We start from the raw sequence: 19,823 nt of genomic DNA, 5'->3' as shown, positions 1-19,823 counted from the left end.
TACTTCTTTCATACCCTTTTATGGTCGTAACATTTGTGAACAGGGAAATTACTGCTAGATTTTAAAACATTCCACACAACCGCTCAGCTCTGTACAGTTAATGACTCAGTGAATTAATATTGATGTAACTTGTTAAAGCCTTTTTATTTTAATAAATAAAAAAAACAACAATTATATGTCTGATTCTACGAAGATGACAGAATAGTTTTCAGAGTTTTCAATGTTTTCCTCTTTGTTCTCAAATTAGGGAACACATGCTAAAATACACTCGCTCCCTCTCAATTAATTGCTTTATTATTTTGCTATTAGATAAATTGCCTTTGGTATTCAGAAATGAAGATGAAATGGTTCCACACACCAACTGATACTGTATTTGTAACTGCCAAATGAAACGATTCTGAGACTCCGATAACTTCATTATTTTTGAAAAGAGTTTTGTAAATTACTGCGAGAGAAGTCAAAGAAGACGGCAATAAAAAAAATAAAAAAAACACAAAATTATGATGAGTATTTGGCGGACCCATTGAGGGAAAAGCACTACTGTCACTTTTGATTGGTAGTTGGGCTTTCATCAGTGATAATGCCACTCTTACCCTTACATCAACCTGATTATAATCGATTAGGAGGGGTACATGGCGTGGCCTAACTCTCATGGAATTGCTCCACGTTGTTTACAGTTAACCATCTGAATTTTGTTCTTTCTTTGGTGCTTGTCCAAACATGTTTTGTTTTTTTATTTCTTAAAAAGCAAGCCAGATCTGTTGTGACTCAATTTAGATTGACTTTATAAGTCATCTTAAGGGTCACCCAGCTTAATGCCTTGTGACGTATTTATCAGTATATTTGGATATGGATCTTAAAAAAACAGTATTCTCTTGATGCACTGCATTCAAATATGATTCTATTTCTTACATTTGTTAAGTGTACTACACTGTATGTTATGTTTAGTAGAACTGTATAAGTTGTGGGTTGTGTATTTCACTCAACACACCCTTTTTTTCTTTTGATTTGTGAGTTTAAGTACTTGTTTTGAAATTTCACTACAAGGAGGCTGATGTATTTTGACCCGTATGCAGTAACTGCCTTCATTGTTTGCAGATTTTCATCCTGGAAGGAGAATACATTTACATTTTTTGACTGCCCTGCTCATCAGGGGTTTTTTTTTACCTCACATGCAGGAAAAAAACAAACATTATTTTACAATCCTGTGCAGTTCCATGTCAAGTATGACTCTATTCTAATGTTGTAAGGAGACTAAAGCAGGTGTGATTTGTTCAGAGGTTTTTTATTAGACACAAGGGAGCAGACTTTGGTGACGAGATGACATAGTATTTTATAGCAAACTGGATAAATATGACAAACTATATGTGGAGATATTTGAAATGACAGATTCTTTCTCATGTCATGTGGATACAGGGTTTTTAAGACATTTTTTGTTTTTGAGTGATGATGCCAATCCATAATCAAAAGCTTGTTGAGCTTGATATCTTCTTCTTTTCATCATCGTCTTAAATATTCCAAACTGTGAATGATGTTGAACATTTGTGTTAGGATTTTCACTTGTTCAGAGATTGTTTTTTTTATGCTGTGATTAAAATAAAAAGAATGACTTCCACTGTACTGCAATGATATGAATGTGTTTAGAAAAATACATGGCTAAAGGTCGAGTGAGAGATACTGTTGTAATAAAGAGTTTCTATGTTTGTAAAACATTTTGGATGCATTATTGTCATTTCACGCGTACAGTTTAGTGACCCTACATTTAGGGTCTTCATAGCTTATTGTACTCCAGATCTCAGCTCTGTTTCTGTATAACTGTACTCTCTGAGTCAATGTGTGCTGCATCTTTCTGCTTTGCTTTGATATTTCATCACAAAAGAGGGGTGGCGGGGTGCGAGATACAGTTCAAACACTTCGACCTTAAGGTAACATTTAAACTTCAAAGGCTAAAGCCAGTGGTATGACCTTCATCTATCGATGAAGATAGATAGATAGATAGATAGATAGATAGATAGATAGATAGATAGATAGATAGATAGATAGATAGATACTGCCACTGTTTAATGCTGTGTTTCAGTTGGAAAATGCTGGTGCGCGACAGGCCTCACACCTCAACGATGGACCTCAGTCAAACCGCCCCCAGCTTCACCAGGCTCTGCCATCCCCATGGCAATTATTACCTAGTGACATTTCTCAGTGCTGTAGTGGGTGGTAGGAGGAGTTTGCTCTATTGGGAATCCAACAAGACACTCTTATCTGTGACTTCTTAAAATACATTCTCTAGACTAAACCAGAAATGACATTTTTATTCCATATTTCATATTATTTCACCGTCTTGAGATGGCTTGTGTGAGTATCTCATACCATAAACTGGAATAACTCTGTCTATTCTGCTGTTTAGAATGACTTAAGCTTATTTCTTGTAATGTAATGTCAAATTTAAACTTAGATATAATTTTCTGACATACTATGTCTTATTTGTGAAATGTTTGTAGATATACATTTTGTTTGTTTAAATAGCCTTTGTCCTATTGTTTTTTTTGTTTTTGTTTGTTTGTTTTGCAAAAGTAACAGCAACTCTACGTGATAGCACCTGTTGTTAACAATAAAATCAATCTATCCTAATAGCTTGGCACCAAAGAAATGCAAAGCAGAAGACTAAATTGTTGCTGAAAATTCACTTCTCATGTATGTGACATAAAAAAGCTAACTGCAAACAGAAAGAAAAGCAAGAACAGCACAAGTTGCAAACAAAAAATAAAAGAATTTCAGGGTAGAGTAGAAGGTGGATAACATGAACAACTGTATGACACGGTGGCTACAGTAAATCAACCAAATAAATTAATGTTAGCATTAGGCAGTGTCTACTGCCTGAGTGCTCAATGTGTGGGGATGCCCCGAGAGGAAGTGAGATGGGAATATCTACATATGTATAATGTGTTAGTTTATGATGGAACAAATATGTAAAAGCATCTAAATACAGTATATACTGTATGAGCTCAAAGCGCCAGTAATATTTTTTTTCCACTTGAGGGCAGTAGAACTACCTGAAAACACCAACCTTATAAAGTTGCTATGGCATTTAGCGATCAGTTAATATAGCACCTGATGAATGTAAATCCAGTTGCTCTTCTCACTCTCCTTTTCGTTCTGGTTCTTTCTCCTCTACTTCCTTGGGGTAATATTAGCTTCTCTTTTATTTTAGCACCTTGTTTGCCAGCATGTAGCTGGCAAACAAGGTGCTAAAAATGTGTCTAAATTTGTCTGTCTGTCATTTGGTGCTAGGCAGATAACATACAGTTTGTCTATCAGAGCTTCTCACTGGAAACAGCTGCTGTTGCATGTGGAAACAACACGGCTGAGTGCAGTGAGGTTGAGCCATAACTGTAGAAGTTGTAGGCCTTAAAATCAAAACAATGACCTGAAAGATGATAAAACTCTGTGTAGAGCTGGGTCATGTGATCAATTTGTGTGTCTCTGTCACTGCATAAGACAAATTTCTCATTACACATAGTCCTTTGACAAATTTTATTACAAAAATATTGATAGTACAGTTATAGATATTATTCTCTCTTAATATAATCAACATACAACATTTGTAGACACAAATACCAATAGATGTGTCCACATGCCAGTATCAAGAGGGCTTATGGTTATGCTGTGTAAAGTTATGTGGGATATTGTAGCTAATACCACTGTAAAGAAGGAGGTCCCAGCTATTCACTCAAAATCTTATTCCATTTGTAATTGTTATTGACCGTGTCCTGTAAGGGTGATATTGTCACTGTACAAACCTAAAAAGTTGACTTCAGATGGAGGTCAGTGCTTTGTATCACGTATCCTGCTGCTTGAAGTGAAAGCAGATGGATAAGAGGATCAAAGCTGGATTCTGTGGTGGCAGAAAAAAACCCTGTGATTAAGACAGAGAAAGAGAGAGAGAGAGCAAAAAAACAACAAAATCATTTCTGTGTTTCCACAAACTTTCCAGACCATTGTCAGCATTTTACAAAAAAGAGATACCGTTTGTACATGCAGACAAGACAAAGGAAGAAGTGAGAGGAGAGAAGAGGAAATAAGCTCTGACAAATGAATTTAAAACTGAGAGAAAGGAATAAAACTCAGACACATGAGCAGAATAAAAGTGAACAATACAAACACAAATAGGCAAAATGTGTTTCAACATTTTATGAGAATATGCAGCTACTGAAACATCAATAATTTGATTTACAATTCAGTTGTCTTTGTGTATATTCAAATTGAACTTTTCCTTCAATAAAACATATTCGTTTAACAACAATTATGTTAGTGTGGGTCTTTCGCAGGCTAACTTGCTTCTGGTACGGCATCTGATGAGTTGTAAAGACTTTGAGATAATAATGTGTTATACACACAGAGCTGTTTAACTCTGCTAGTGAGATAATGCTGTTGATTGCAACATATCATACAATTAAGTAGTATTAGCAATTTGTCACTTTAGTTTAATATTTTAAGAAATATACAGTATGTACACTGTTGTCCATAAAGTTGGAATAAAATATTTTTACCTGTTCTCATGAAATGAATGTGATTTATTTTTGATAGATAAAGTATATATTGATCAATCTCTTCCAAACCTGTGGCAGTGAAAATTAAACCACAATTTACCTGATGTGTATAAATATTAATAAAATGAGGAATGTGTCTGAAATTTTTTTTTTAAATTGTATTTCAATATTTAAAAGGGCCCAGAGGACATGATATCAGTGGTATCCTCAATGGTAGCTATGGGCCTGATACTGTATGAACACTGACAGAGCTATTCAACTTGTATAATTAGTCATTTTGGTTTCACTTAATCATTTTAGAAATACTTAAATTTGTTATTTAGGTAAAGGGAATATAGAGTATAAAAATATAGAAATAAAATGTTAATTTAATATTGCAGCTGGTAAAGGTGGAAGCTTAAGAATTTCTCCAAGGGCTCTATAAAGTCTTATCTTCATCCATAATAATACATGCAACTTAAACATCTAAATATTTCTAATAAGAATCAAACTATAGACATTTCTGCAAATTAAGCATACCACGTGGTGTTAAAACGACAGGTATCCAAACCCTCCATCAAGATTTTATTTTTTTAACGTTTTCCCTATTTTCGAGCAGCATCCTTATATTTTTATTTATGATGTGCTTATTTTGACTCTGCTGCTTTACATTATGTACAATCCTCCCCTCGTCATGTTATGTTTATGTTATGTTGTTTTAGAATCAGAATCAGAAATACTTTAATAATCCCAGGGGGGAATTATTGTTTTTGTTTGTATGTTTAAGTTCTTTTTAAGTTTGAACAGTGAATAAAATTAGCCACTAATGACTTTGGAAGGACGTTATGCACAAAATTAGAAATGGATTTATGGATGGCTGGTGCAATGTGCAACGTCTGGCTGTACATTCTCATCAGTAAAAACACACACATGCATCATCATAGACACATGAGTGCACACACACACACACATGGACAGCAGTAAGAGTGGGAAGGGAAGAGGGGAAAAGAGAAGTTGCTGGGAGCAAAGTCAACGAGACACTCGATGTCAGCCTTGCACGTCTTTGATTAAAAGGTTTAAACTGTGACAAGAGGCAGGGCACGATTCAAGGTTGGATCGAGTGACACGGTGAGGTCGCGACTTCAGGACGAAGTTAAGTTATTTCAGAGAGATTACCATTCAGAGACTTAAATAAACCAGGATAATTTTAGTTCATACCCTCGACAAAAAGAAGCGAATCGAGAAAAAAAAAAGGTTTTGCTCAAAGGAAAAGAAAAGTCAATATAATTCGTACGATATGACTACTTTTTGTTTTTTGTTTTTTTGACATTTTTAAAAAGCAGCAGATTTCTTAGTCTGTCATAGCCTTACGTACAGTGACAACTGGAAATGATTTTCTTTTCCCTGTTTAAACCATAGTTACTGAAAGTTAAACTTCTGTATCTTCTAAGCATGTCAATAAATCTTTATATACAGTGTCAATCATACAGACAAATCAAAATCATAGAGCATTTATATTAAAATATTAAAAAGGAGCTTTCCTCTGGCAAAAAATACCTTTTTTAATAGTGACACAATTGTAAGTACGACTGTAAGGTGAAAGTGAAATGATAAATTAAAAGCTGATGTCATGTACACAATATGTTAACTGAATTATTTCATAATAATGAACACAGTCTAAATTTTATTGGAAAGGTTAACCAGTTTTAGATCAATGTAGTTAAATGAAAAGTTACAATATTTAGTCTTTCTGGAATGATAAAGTGGCATAGTACCTCAAAAATTGAATATATTTATTATAATTACTTTCCACCCGGTAATACTCACAATTAAATGCAGCCTTGTCCTTCCCTCTTTCTTCTGAACTAATGCTTCATGATTTGATGAATGAGTCCCAAAACTCAGAATAATGATAAAAGCTCAATTAAATATTTGCTCAAATTATAAGTAGAAATATATATAAATATATGTTTTTGAATGTTTCATCGTGGAAGAAGCCATATGGATCAGCGCTCTAGAGTGCTAATAGCTCATAGTATCATCTGATATATACAGTCATGTATCATCATGTATCTTCAAAATAAAAACAGCCTTCTGTAAAGCTTTTTAATAATTCAATGTTCTTTTCCACATGAAAGACCTTGGTCCGACCCCACAAAACAAAGCATCTAACCTATATACTAGTGTAATTTGAATAGATAATAATGGAGCTGGACATGAGTTTTTCACTAAAACAATAATCTCATGATTACGACTTACTCGAGATCCGGCAGCATGCAGCTGTGTGTCGCCTGAGACTGAGCTGTGTCAGCACAATGCAATCTGGCAGCCTCGCACTGTATAATAATGTGACAAGGAGCTCAGTAGCATAATTACCCATCATTACCAGAGCGTTTTTAGATAGATACACAGACACACACCAACCAAAAACAAACATATTATGCTACCATCTTCTTCAACAGATGGAGAGCTTGCTTCCATGATGGCTGTGAATGTGGACTGGTGGCAATTTTTCCTTTAAGTTTTAAAAAAATTGAAAACGTACGCTATACGCAGGCTTAAAAAAAACGCATCAATTAAGTCAAACTGTGGCACTGGCATGTTCGCTTGTTTTATGACAATAAACATAGGCACGGTAGTTTTGTCCTCCTGCTGTAAGATGCACAAGCTGCACCAATGTGTTAATTCAATATCCAGATACTTTATAGCAAACACCCTTTTTTATACACAAGCTTTGCTGAAGACCTGCAGTGCGGTGTATAAGCGTATTGTGTGACCTTGCTTTAAAAGACAGAGATAATGTACTGTAGGTTTGTTTCATGGGAGAGTAGAGCACACGCATCCTTTAAAATCAGAATAAGTCCAAGCCGACAAAATCCAGTGTGATGTATTCCTACAGTTATAGACTCTCACTGATGAATATGGCACATCGTCATTATAGTTTTTTGGCACTCGGATTCATCACTTCATGTAACTCACCGCTCGACTGTTCAAACAACAGCAGCCGGTTCTTCACAAAAGCGGATTCAACCTGAGGTCATTCAGCCGGGAAGTATCAGATAGCGGGGAGATTTTGAGCAGCTGCCTGATGGATAGGAGTTCCACTCTCTGGGGATTTACGTCCGCTTGTGAATGTAAATGAAGTACAGTCTGGGGCAGTTGCAGCAGGTTAGTGTAATATCCACCCGGCCACAGCATCTCCATCACTAAATGAGGATCAGCCTCTGCGCACAGTTAAAAAAAAAAACAATAGAATGTAGCTTTGTAAGAACGGATGCGGGACATATTTGGAGTTTGGTTGACGATGTCATAGATTGGTAAGATTGGCATTTTTGGCATGATACAAGCTGATGTGCCATGAATGTATCAAATATTACTTATGTGCGCATATACAATGACATCAACATCAAAGCTCTGAGGATGGGGGTAATGGTGAGTCTGGAGTACGTCTAATTTTGAATTTTTAGCATGTACATTTACTTGAACTATGTTACAGGTTTAAACACAAGCAGGGTCTTTTGGACTCACAGGGTTTCAATATAGGCAAGGAACAGGTTCATGAATTAATCAGTGAGTCCCACGGAATTTTTCATTCAGTCTGTAACTCAAGACTGATTTTTGATGATTGTGGGGGGATAAAATAGCAATATAATAAAACTGTAACATGCAGGAGTGTTTAAGTAATTTCATTTATTTTAAATAAAAAAAACCATGGCGTTGTGGCCTTGTAAGATTATGGAGTGGTATGTTACAGTGTTGCCCGTGGTTATCATTGTTGCCTCACAAGCAAGAAAGTTCCTGTTCAAACCTTATCTGGGGCCTAGAGTTTCCGAGTGTCCCTGTGTGGGTGTCTTTCAATGTAACTTGGTTTCCTCCCACAGTCCAAGACGTGGAACTTAATAGGTTAATTGGTGAGTGTGAATGGTTGTCTGTCTTCATGTGCATAGGCTCCAGCCCCTTAGTGATCCTGATCAGGATATGTTGTTACAAAAAATGGATGGATGGTGGATTCATATTTACTCTCACACCAAACTGAAATAACAAATATACGTGAGCGCACAGAGCTGCAACGTTTTTACATTTTTTTAAATTAAAACTCAGTCTTTGCAGATGATAAAATCCAGAATCGTTTGTTGTCGATTGATCCAGTAATGCTATTAATGTTTTGTAATGTTTTATTGATGTAAATCATTAGTGCTAATGATTGTCAAAGACAGAGAGAGAAGGGGTTAACAAAGCTCAAAGATGAAGCTTCTCTGTGTGAACAACCATAGAAAAGAACATTTTCCTATTAGGTAGGGTATAATCCCCCCCTCGCACACAGACCACAAATATGATTGCTACAAGCGCAAACAACTAAAAAATTCATTTATCCAGATTACAACTGTTGCTTTTGCACACTCAAAATGAACGGTTGCATCGCCACATCTCCAATAAGGCCAAACAAAATGTCCCTACTTTGCACGGGTGCCTCTCTCGGCTCGGCGTCGGTGCATTGCAGTCAATGTTTAGATACATGCATATGCAATTAAAAACAACGCAAGAACAAAACAGTTTTCTGAGAGAATATTACTGTAACTCCGTGTACAGTTGGGTGGAAGCAGGCAGCTCTAAAGTAACACATGCACGATATAGTGACACACTGGCCACCGTCTTGCAGAGTCCCGCCATGTTTAAGGGGTCTTTCAAGTCGCATGTTTTGCTGAGTTAATCGGGATACTTTGCGGAGTAAAAAACACTATGGTGGTGGTGGTCTTTAAACACATGGACTGGAGTAAGAAGATTCTGTTCGGGCCCAGATAACTGAGTAAACCTAATGCCAGCAATGACGTACAGACAATGGAGAAGAATTGTCAATGAAAACAGAAATATTTAGAGATGGGAAAAGTGTCTTCCTACATTCATGTTCTCTGTGTCAATTCATCTGATGCATTTGGGTGGAACACATATGTGGTTATGCAATATTGTACGGCTTCTAGGAAATATGACAATCGCTTAGTGCAATTAGAGTTTACACACCTAAAACGAACCTCTCTGCACTCAGAAAGTATTTTAGTGCTCAATCTATAAACCTGGAGGTGAGAAGAACCAAATAAGCACCATATTGCATGTACAAGAAGAGTTACAGGATAAACGTCTTGAAGACGGAATGTGAGCAGTTCTTTGTCAATTTTCACAGTGGTTTCACAAAATGATTTTATGGACGGACAGCCCTCATGCCTTCTCTCTCTCTCTCCTAAACCCTAATTTCCTATCTTGTCTTTCCAGCTGTCACTGTATGCTAAAGCATAAAAATGTAAAAAAATATCTTGGAAACCACATCATCATCAGGCAAACACACAATACAGCGAAGCATTGAACCGCATATAATTTGTATCATAGCAAGCTACCTGGCCCTTAAATTATTAGTAATTTACTGCGTTTCATAGTTATGTTTCAAGTGGCAGACAGCCTTTTGAAATACTTCATAAGGTCCTGACGTGATCTACTACAATATTTAATTATTAAATACACTTGTAGAAATTCCTGATGCCAAACAATACATGAATGTCAGGATGTAAAATTTCCAGAAGCAAAACAAGAATAACCAACAGGATATTATTGTGCCTTGCATACACACATCATTTTTGGTAGGAGTTGTTCCGACACCCTCCTGTTGGACGTCTGCTGCGATATAATAAACATTCTATCCTCAAGTGGTCGCAGGGCAACATTCAGCACTTTACCTTTATCTCCAGTAACATCACGCCAACACATTTACAAGATATCGAAAATATGACATGGCATATGCTGCTTTGGTATATGTTAAAGGTTAGACCATTTGTAAAGAAGCTCGCCTTCAGTCAATGTCATGTATTGGGGGAGACTCGACTGGACCCTTTGTGCTTTTTGCTTTGATGTTTATTTAACACGAAGCCGGGGTTTAATGCTCTGCCTCGGTGCATTTAAATGTGCATTTGAATTTGAGTAGATTGTTTTGTGTAGGTTGCAGTAATTATGTTTTTTTTTTTTTTTGTAAATGGAAATGGGGGCATGGTTTAATTTTGAGGTTGCTGATATTTTGCGCGTCCATAGCTATGGGTAAGTTATTATTGGCAAGCAGGGGCTCTCATGTTGGGGGTTAGTGCAGCGTCCTTTGCTATTTCTGAGTGCGAATGTGGAGTCTAATTGTTCAAGGTTGCCATGGAAACCATTGTAATTTGGTGGTGGCAGCGATTGGTGCGTGCCGGCCGATAAGACTCTGCTATTTGTTGTCATGAGTCAACACCTGATATACACACTCATACACAACACACCACAGACACACACACACACACTCAGTGTACATGCCCTGAATACAGAATGAAATCAGACAGATACACTCACACATGCGCAAAAAAACAACAACCACAGCAATACAAGGTGGTTTTGCTGGTTTTTGGTTATATATACTGTCTGAAAAGGCGTTTGTATTTTTACCGTCTCTCCTTTAGCGTTACCAGACATCTTCACCATAACATCTTCACTTGATACAAATCTTCATCTTCACCATGACAGACTGTAGTAATCTGCTGTCCATTAAATCTCTCCACCCAAGAAACTGCGCGTGTTTTTCTTGTGGTTCCTGCGTCCAGACATGTTTGTTGAAGTACTAGGACACAAGGACACAGATGATGTTAAAGATCATCGGTTAGGCCTATATAAAATCTATAAAAAACATGGTAATGGTGGTCTTCTACTGTAGGTGTGGAGATTTGAGGGTAAAAATGTATTGTGATTGTTGCAAAAAAAATGTGTTGTAAACACAGTATAGAAGAATGGTTTACAATAGTGAAGGTCATAAGTAATAGGCTGCAACTAACATCATGATGTTCTTTTCTTGAGCAATCAGTCAATAGTTTCTGTCAAATAAGTTAAATTCCCATCGGGTGAAAGTTAATTTTTTTTTTGTCTAGCTTATGCAGAGAGATTCAGTTTTCTATCACACAAGACTCAAAGGAAAGAGAACATTGTCTATTTAAGAGCTGGAACTGCATGTCTGATTGAGAAATGGTCAAGCAATGAATCAGTTTTCAAAATTGGGATTCACTTTTTTGTCAATGATTTATCAGTTAACAGTGCACCTCCAGCATGTGTTATAACAGAGGTTATAATTTGTAACTCAGTTTTAAATTGGCAATGTGAAAGTACCCTTTCACGCATGTTCACGTCTTCTGATGTAGTAAGTACTCTGATATGTGGGCAGAAGCAACAAACTGTATAAGATTTTCAACCGGAAGACCTCAGTTTTCTCACAGGGGCTTAACCATGGCCATTATTATAATAAGCTATTAGGGAACTAGATTAATCAATCCATTCATGATAGGTGCGGAAAATTAAAACATATCCGTTTAATGGTGAAAGAGGTTCAGATGTGATTTGCATGAAATGCAAATGCGTATTATCATAAGGACCTTACGAATGCAAATGAAAAAACACCGTCGGACCTAGCGCTCCTTCTTGCGCCTCAGTAGAGTAGCCCTTACCTAGAATGGCCCAGATTTCATTGTCCGCGCAGACGGAGCAATGAAGAATGGACTGTATATGAAAAGATCACCGCACCCCGTGGCAACAGGACCCCAGTTTGAGAAGCTGGGATGGTGGCGGCTCAGGCCTGGCCTAATCAATACCTCCTGCCGGAGATAAATCTTATTACCTGAGGGCACGTTAAATCCATGAAATTACTATACGAAACATTACTGACTGACAAAAAAAATAAAACTTGGGAGACCAGGCCAGCATCAAGCAGCAACCTCCGTGGCTGTGAAGAGAAGCGCCAAAACTGCAGTTCCCGCAAACGGAAACTGTGGGGAATGGTTAAGACGAGCCAATCCCATAAGCCCCCCATGTTAAAATGTCACGTCACAGCAAAATAAACAATTGTTTAAAGCATGGTACAAAAACTTTTTTGTCTCTATAGTTTAATTTTCCCTGTTCATGACAACTGGTACTGGTCACTGAATTTCTCGTAAAATTCGTCTTCAGATTAATATTAAGGCTTAAGGTTATGCATGACTGTTATGGGCATTAACGGCGTGGCCACTTTTCACAGGTGAGTGCCATTACAGGTGACTTTTGGAGCACCCAAGTATCATTCATCCTGCTCAGGTCCACTGTAATCCATGTATTTGCCCATTTTAGATTAGCCGGGAAGCACCAGAGGATACAAATCCATATTTTTACTGTCTATGCAGTCTACCCATGGAATTTGGGCATATCGCGTAACAAGCCATCGTTTAGCAATGATCCTGATTTTTTCTTTATCTCAGGCAAGCTATTAGATTGGTCTTTGTTTGAAAGGTATTCTGTTCATAAACTAGTTGCAGAAATGTTATCTGGAACGGGATGTAGAGAAAAACGGCGAGCTAACATTTGTTGAGATATAGTCATACATATATTTATATTACAGTAGTTTTTGAGGAAGTGTTAGTGACTAACAGACATATGGCCATCCATAACGACCCTGATATGATGGCTACAGCAACCCACAGAACATTCCGGTCCCCCACTTCGCATCATATCAGTTCTGAGTAAGGACACTAGGACCCTGTGGAGGCAGCAGCTCTGTCCCTGTTTCTTCACTGCTCCGGCTCCATCTCTGCATCAATGTGTATGAGGTGGAGGGGGAAAGCAGAGAGTGACTGGATGCCGTTGCAAGCATTTGCTCAGCATCATTTCAGAAAAATCTCTGCTGCCACAGCCTCCATCCGGGAGGAAGATGCAGCAAGGCAGATAAAGGATGGGAAAAGACACAGACGTGTAGAGTGGGAAGTACATCAACAGCATTCCCAAGTACAGTGGATTGATGTCCACTGTTAACCTCAGCGTGGGAGCTACACAGGTTTTTCATCCTCAGAGACCAAGCAGCAGACAGCTGCAATCAGGAAAACTCTGATTCAGGTACATAATGCTCTCTGCTCTGCCTTGTCTCCGCTTTCTGTGGTCTTCCCCTCCATGCTGCCTGTTTTCTCACCACATTTTTTCCTCGCTTGTTCTCACCCCCTCTTCCTCTAATCTGGCTGATCCAGTACTGCTGAGTGCAACGATAAATTCAATTCAATTGTAATGTATACATGAAATGTGGGCCTTGCTTTAATACAGGGGGTGTATGGCAAATTTAAATGATAATACAAAATGAGGTAGGGCTGGTAAGACATGACTAAAAACCGACAGGAGGGTTAAAACCTGAATTTGGCAGTACCCCTATGTTGTGATTAGAGATGTTGCTCCTGGAAGGGCAGTCATTCATAGGTGATGGGGCGCGTTAGAGCGCAGTTTTTACACCGAGTCATCACTGTAAGACAGGCGACAGAACATCCCAGGCTTTGTTACATCAGTGGCAAAGAGGATTCATAGCAGGTAAGGCAGGGTTGGATTTCCTTGATTTGACAAATACATATAGCGGCAGCCACCCAATGTCTGTTGTCCTGTAACAGCTAGGCACAAGTTATATGGAGAACGCTCGCAACCTCATGAATACCACCCTCAGATTCTCATTTCAAACACAAACTCTTTTCATATACAAAGTAGCCCGGCTTTAAGGGCACACATGCTATAGTGGTACATGTACACAAGGAAAATCATGCGGTGCATTCAATTTCGGACACTACATGTTGGGGGACCATGGGCAAGACCTTCCAGAAATCTGTATGTGTTATTATTATTAAAAGTAGCCATACAAAATCAGTTTAGACCCATATTTAACATATTTATTAGCGGTGTCCAAACATTTACAGGACATGTGCTCAGAAGTTATGTACCACCTGCAGAAGGATCAGACTGGATTCATCTTTTTTTCCGAATTATGAACTAAAGTGTTGAGGAGGTGGTCCGAAATCCTTTATTTGTGTTTTTTCTAGAGGTTGGTATATCATACACTTATGACTTGTGAATCATGATTGGTAAAGATTTATGAACTGTAATCTGGTTCAAGTGGCTCAACTTTCACACAATGATTTATGGCTGTTCAAATTATTTATTTCCTCTTGGTTTACTTGGCATGTGCTAAAAAGGTGCCAGATGTCCCTGCCTTAAGTAATGCATACATAATTGGTTTGAGGCATGGCTTTAGATTAACCTATCAGTAAGATTGACTTAACAGAGATTTGAGAAGCTAAAGCGGATTTTACAAAACTCATCGGAGTGAATTAATGTCAGTGGTAGCTGGGGGCAGAGTGAAGCTCAGCATGAGCAACTATACAATTAGTAGTTCCAATTAGAGGTCACGTGCAAACTCAGATGAGCACAAATTAACGGTTTTGTTTCATCTATCTTTCTCTCTCATTTCTAGGGTGGGTTGTGATCGAGAGCAACACGAGGACTCTCTAAATGGGACAGAAATTATAAAATCGGAACCTCCCGACGATCACGGCATCATCCTCTTGACTACAAGGCAGCTTTTGCCTAATTTTTCAATCCCGCTCTTTCTGGCCGTACTTCCTGGCTTTGAAGGATGGGTGATGGGCCTGTGACTGATCCTGCCGCCTGCCTCATCCCACCCTTCAATGGAGCCGATGTGGAACTCCTCCACACCACCTCCACAGCTCATGTCCAACATGTCTGCCTCCTCCTGCCTGAGGGCTGGGCTCTGTCCCAGTCCGTAGCTCTGCTCGCCATGCTGCTCATGGACTGCTGCTGTGGTGGGTAATGTGGCTGTCATGGCAGTCATTGCCAAGGCCCCACAGCTCCACAAGTTTGCCTTCGCTTCCACCTGTGCGTGGTGGACCTGCTGGCAGCCCTGGTGCTGATGCCCTTGGCATGCTCTCAGCCAGCCTTCTTGGGGAGGCCTGTGCCGGAGCACCTCTTTCTCAGTGTGTGCCTGGTTAGCGCTGCAATCCTCTCTTATCTCCGTCATCAATGTGGAGCGTCACTACATCATACACCCGATGCGCTATGAAGTAAAGAACTGTTGGTCTGGTAGCGTCAGTGCTGGTGGGGATTGGGTTAAAGCCCTGGCCATGTCTGTCTGCCACTGCTCGCTTGGTTCCTGCAAGTGAAAAGAATCTCCTCTTGTGAGGAAGTGGGTCGGGGGAGGAGGGAGGTGGTCCATTTCCATCTCCCCCTGCTCAGGGTACAGGGCGCTCACTAATGGGACAGGGGAGGTTCACAACGCGCTTGGCCTTCAGGTCCTGTTTACTCTAGTGTATTTCCTGTGTCCACTCCTGCTCATTCTTGTTGTGTACTGCAATATGTTCAAAGTGGGCTCGGGTAGCGGCCATGCACCATGGGCCTCTGCCTACCTGGATGGACACACCGCTCGCCAGCGGTCGGAATCACTCAGCAGCCGTTCCACCATGGTTACCAGCTCTGGGACGGGGACCGGACAGGCAGAGCCGACTCCACAGCGGCCCTTTGGGGAGGAAAAGCTCAGCAGTATTGGCAGCAGTAGGTGGGCAATTCCTATGTTGGCTGCTGCCCTATTTTAGTTTCCACCTGTATTCAGCACTGGCTGCCAGCCCTCCAGCCACACTAGCCTCTCTGGAGGAGGTGGTCACCTGGATCGGCTACTTCTGCTTCACCTCCAATCCCTTCTTCTATGGTGTCTCAACAGACAGATCAGGGAGGAGTTGGGCAAGCATCTGCCTTGCTGTTTTCGTCGTGGCGGGGGTTGAGATAGAGGACAGACTGCCCAGCCGTGAAGGCTCCATAGAGGAGAATTTCCTTCAGTTTCTTCAGGGCACTGGCTGCAACTTGGATCCTCAAAACTCTCACAGCACCTCCAGTCTAAAGGGGAGCCTGCTGCCCCATTGCTCAGTCCCAACCACAGAGCCAGCACAGCCATACCGATTGATTTCCGTATCCCTGGACAAATTGGCGGAGGAGACTTCAGAGTTTACTGAGAGTGAGCAGCGAAAACAACCATATATATCAGACAATTAAATTTTAATGTCTTTGTTTCCTGAAAATAGAATCATTTGGATCATTCAGATATGAACTGTTCAGGAGATTTAGGTGAAAATATGTTTCTCTATTTGTACTGACAGCTTTCAGCAGCTCATTTAAATGACTTTAAATTGTACCTTTGATTCATTGCACTGCCTCATCAGATTTCATCCTGCGCACAGACACGATGATAAAACACGCAGTTTTTTGTAGATGCATTTAAACTGTTGTTTGTGAACAGGGAAATTACTGCTAGATTTTAAAACATTCCACACAACCGCTCAGCTCTGTACAGTTAATGACTCAGTGAATTAATATTGATGTAACTGTTAAAGCCTTTTATTTTAATAAATAAAAAAAACAACATTATATGTTCTGATTCACGAAGATGCAGAATAGTTTTCAGAGTTTTCAATGTTTTCCTCTTTGTCTCAAATTAGGGAACACATGCTAAATACACTCGCTCCCTCTCAATTAATGCTTTATTATTTTGCTATTAGATAATTGCCTTTGGTATTCAGAAATGAAGATGAAATGGTTCCACACACCAACTGATACGTATTTGTAACTGCCAAGGAAACGATCTGAGACTCCGATAACTTCATTATTTTTGAAAAGAGTTTTGTAAATTACTGCGAGAGAAGTCAAAGAAGACGAAATAAAAAAATAATAAAAACAACAAATTATGATGATATTGGCGGACCCATTGAGGAAAAGCACTACTGCCACTTGATTGGTAGTTGGGCTTTCATCAGTGATAATGCCACTCTTACCTTACGTCAACCTGATTATAAGATTAGGAGGGTACATGGCGTGGCCAACTCTCATGGAATTGCTCCACGTTGTTTACAGTTAACCATCTGAATTTTGTTCTTTCTTTGGTGCTTGTCCAAACATGTTTTGTTTTTTTTTTTTCTTAAAAAGCAAGCCAGATCTGTTGTGACCAATTTAGATTGACTTTATAAGTCATCTTAAGGGTCACCCAGCTAATGCCTTGTGACGTATTATCAGTATATTTGGATATGGATCTTAAAAAAACAGTATTCTCTTGATGCACTGCATTCAAATATGATTCTATTTCTTACATTTGTTAAGTGTACTACAACTGTAGTTTAGTTTAGTAGAACTGTATAAGTGTGTGGTTTGTGTATTTCACTCAACAACCCTTTTTTTTCTTTTGATTTGTGAGTTTAAGTACTGTTTTTGAAATTTCACTACAAGGAGGCTGAGTATGTTGACCCGTATGCAGTAACTGCCTTCATTGTTTGCAGATTTTCATCCGGAAGGAGAATACATTTACATTTTTTGACTGCCCTGCTCATCAGGGTTTTTTTTTACCTCACATGCAGGAAAAAACAAACATTATTTTACAATCCTGTGCAGTTCCATGTCAAGTATGACTCTATTCTAATGTTGTAAGGAGACTAAAGCAGGTGTGATTTGTTCAGAGGTTTTTATTAGACACAAGGGAGCAGACTTTGGTGACGAGATGACATAGTATTTTATAGCAAACTGGATAAATATGACAAACATATGTGGAGATATTTGAAATGACAGATTCTTTCTCATGTCATGTGGATACAGGGTTTTTAAGACATTTTTGTTTTTGAGTGATGAGGCCAATCCATAATCAAAAGCTGTTTGAGCTTGATATCTTCTTCTTTTCATCATCGTCTTAAATATTCAAAACTGTGAATGATGTTGAACATTTGTGTTAGGATTTTCACTTGTTCAGAGATTGTTTTTTTTATGCTGTGATAAAATAAAAAAATGACTTCCACTGTACTCAATGATATGAATGTGTTTAGAAAAATACATGGCTAAAGGTCGAGTGAGAGATACTGTTGTAATAAAGAGTTTTCTATGTTTGTAAAACATTTTGGATGCATTATTGTCATTTCACGCGTACAGTTTAGTGACCCTACATTAGGGTTCTTCATAGCTTATTGTACTCCAGATCTCAGCTCTGTTTCTGTATAACGGTACTCTCGAGTCAATGTGTGCTGCATATTTCTGCTTGGCTTGATATTTCATCACAAAGAGGGGTGGCGGGGTCCGAGATACGTCAAACACTTTGACCTTAAGGTAACATTTAAACTTCAAAGGCTAAAGCCAGTGGTATGACCTTCATCTATCGATGAAGATAGAAGATAGATAGATAGATAGATAGATAGATAGATAGATAGAATAGATAGATAGATAGATAGATAGATAGATACGCCACTGTTTAATGCTGTGTTTCAGTTGGAAAATGCTGGTGCGCGACAGGCCTCACACCTCAACGATGGACCTCAGTCAAACCGCCCCCAGCTTCACCAGGCTCTGCCATCCCCATGGCAATTATTACCTAGTGACATTCTCAGTGCTGTAGTGGGTGGTAGGAGGAGTTTGCTCTATTGGGAACCAACAAGACACCTTATCTGTGACTTTAAAATAAATTCCTAGAAAAACCAGAAATGACATTTTTATTCCATATTTCATATTATTTTCACCGTCTTGAGATGGCTTGTTGTAGTGATCTCATAGCATAAACTGGAATAACTCTGTCTATTCTGCTGTTTCACAATGACTTAAGATTATTTCTTGTAATGTTGGTGATTGCTTTACCTTAATATCTATAGTTTTCAGATTTAAACTTAGATATAATTTTCTGACAGACTACGTCTTATTTGTGAAAATTTTGTAGATTTACATTTTGTTTGTTTAAATAGCTTTTGTCCTATTGTTTTTTTGTTTTGTTTTTGTTCGTTTTTCTTTGCAAAAGTAACACCAAATTCATACGTATGCTTTTAAAAGTAAAATGTACTCTAGGTGATAGCACCTGTTTTAACAATAAAACAATCTATATTAATAGCTTGGCACCAAGAAATGCAAAGCAGAAGACAAATTGTTGCTGAAAATTCACTTCCATGTATGTGACATAAAAAAGCTAACTGCAAACAGAAAGAAAAGCAGAACAGCACAAGTTGCAAACAAAAAATAAAGAATTTCAGGGTAGAGTAGAAGGTGGATAACATGAAACAACTGTATGACACGGTGGCTCAGTAAATCAACAAATAAATTATGTTAGCATTAGGCAGTGTCTACGCCTGAGTGCTCAATGTGTGGGGATGCCCGAGGGAAGTGAGATGGGAATATCTACATATGTATAATGTGTTAGTTTATGAGACAAATATGTAAAAGCATCTAAATACAGTATAACTGTATGAGCTCAAAGCGCCAGTAATATTTTTTTTCCACTTGAGGGCAGAGAACTACCTGAAAACAACACTATAAAGTTGCTATGGCATTTAGCGATCAGTTAATATAGCACCTGATGAATGTTAAATCCAGTTGCTCTTCTCACTCTCTTTTCGTTCTGGTTCTTTCCCCTACTTCCTTGGGGTAATATGCTCTCTT

At 38.7% G+C, this 19,823-nt stretch overlaps 1 protein-coding gene and 1 pseudogene across 1 annotated transcript in view; one reads left to right on the top strand and one right to left on the bottom strand.

The window, feature by feature from the left end:
• Window positions 1-19,823, bottom strand: part of LOC104928134 (amphoterin-induced protein 1) — a 45,687-nt gene that overhangs the window by 17,481 nt on the left and 8,383 nt on the right. The window contains exon 2 of the mRNA XM_019269501.2: window positions 3,795-3,910. The gene's annotated coding sequence lies outside the window, so the exon portion shown is untranslated. The remainder of the gene's footprint in view (window positions 1-3,794; window positions 3,911-19,823) is intronic.
• On the top strand, window positions 14,995-16,421 carry LOC113745877 (G-protein coupled receptor 61-like; annotated as a pseudogene).

The sequence above is a fragment of the Larimichthys crocea genome, chromosome VI (genome assembly GCF_000972845.2).
Source record: "Larimichthys crocea isolate SSNF chromosome VI, L_crocea_2.0, whole genome shotgun sequence".
NCBI classification, from domain to species: domain Eukaryota; kingdom Metazoa; phylum Chordata; class Actinopteri; family Sciaenidae; genus Larimichthys; species Larimichthys crocea.
Note: the sequence above shows the minus strand (reverse complement) of the source record. Positions and strands in the feature narration are given on the sequence as shown.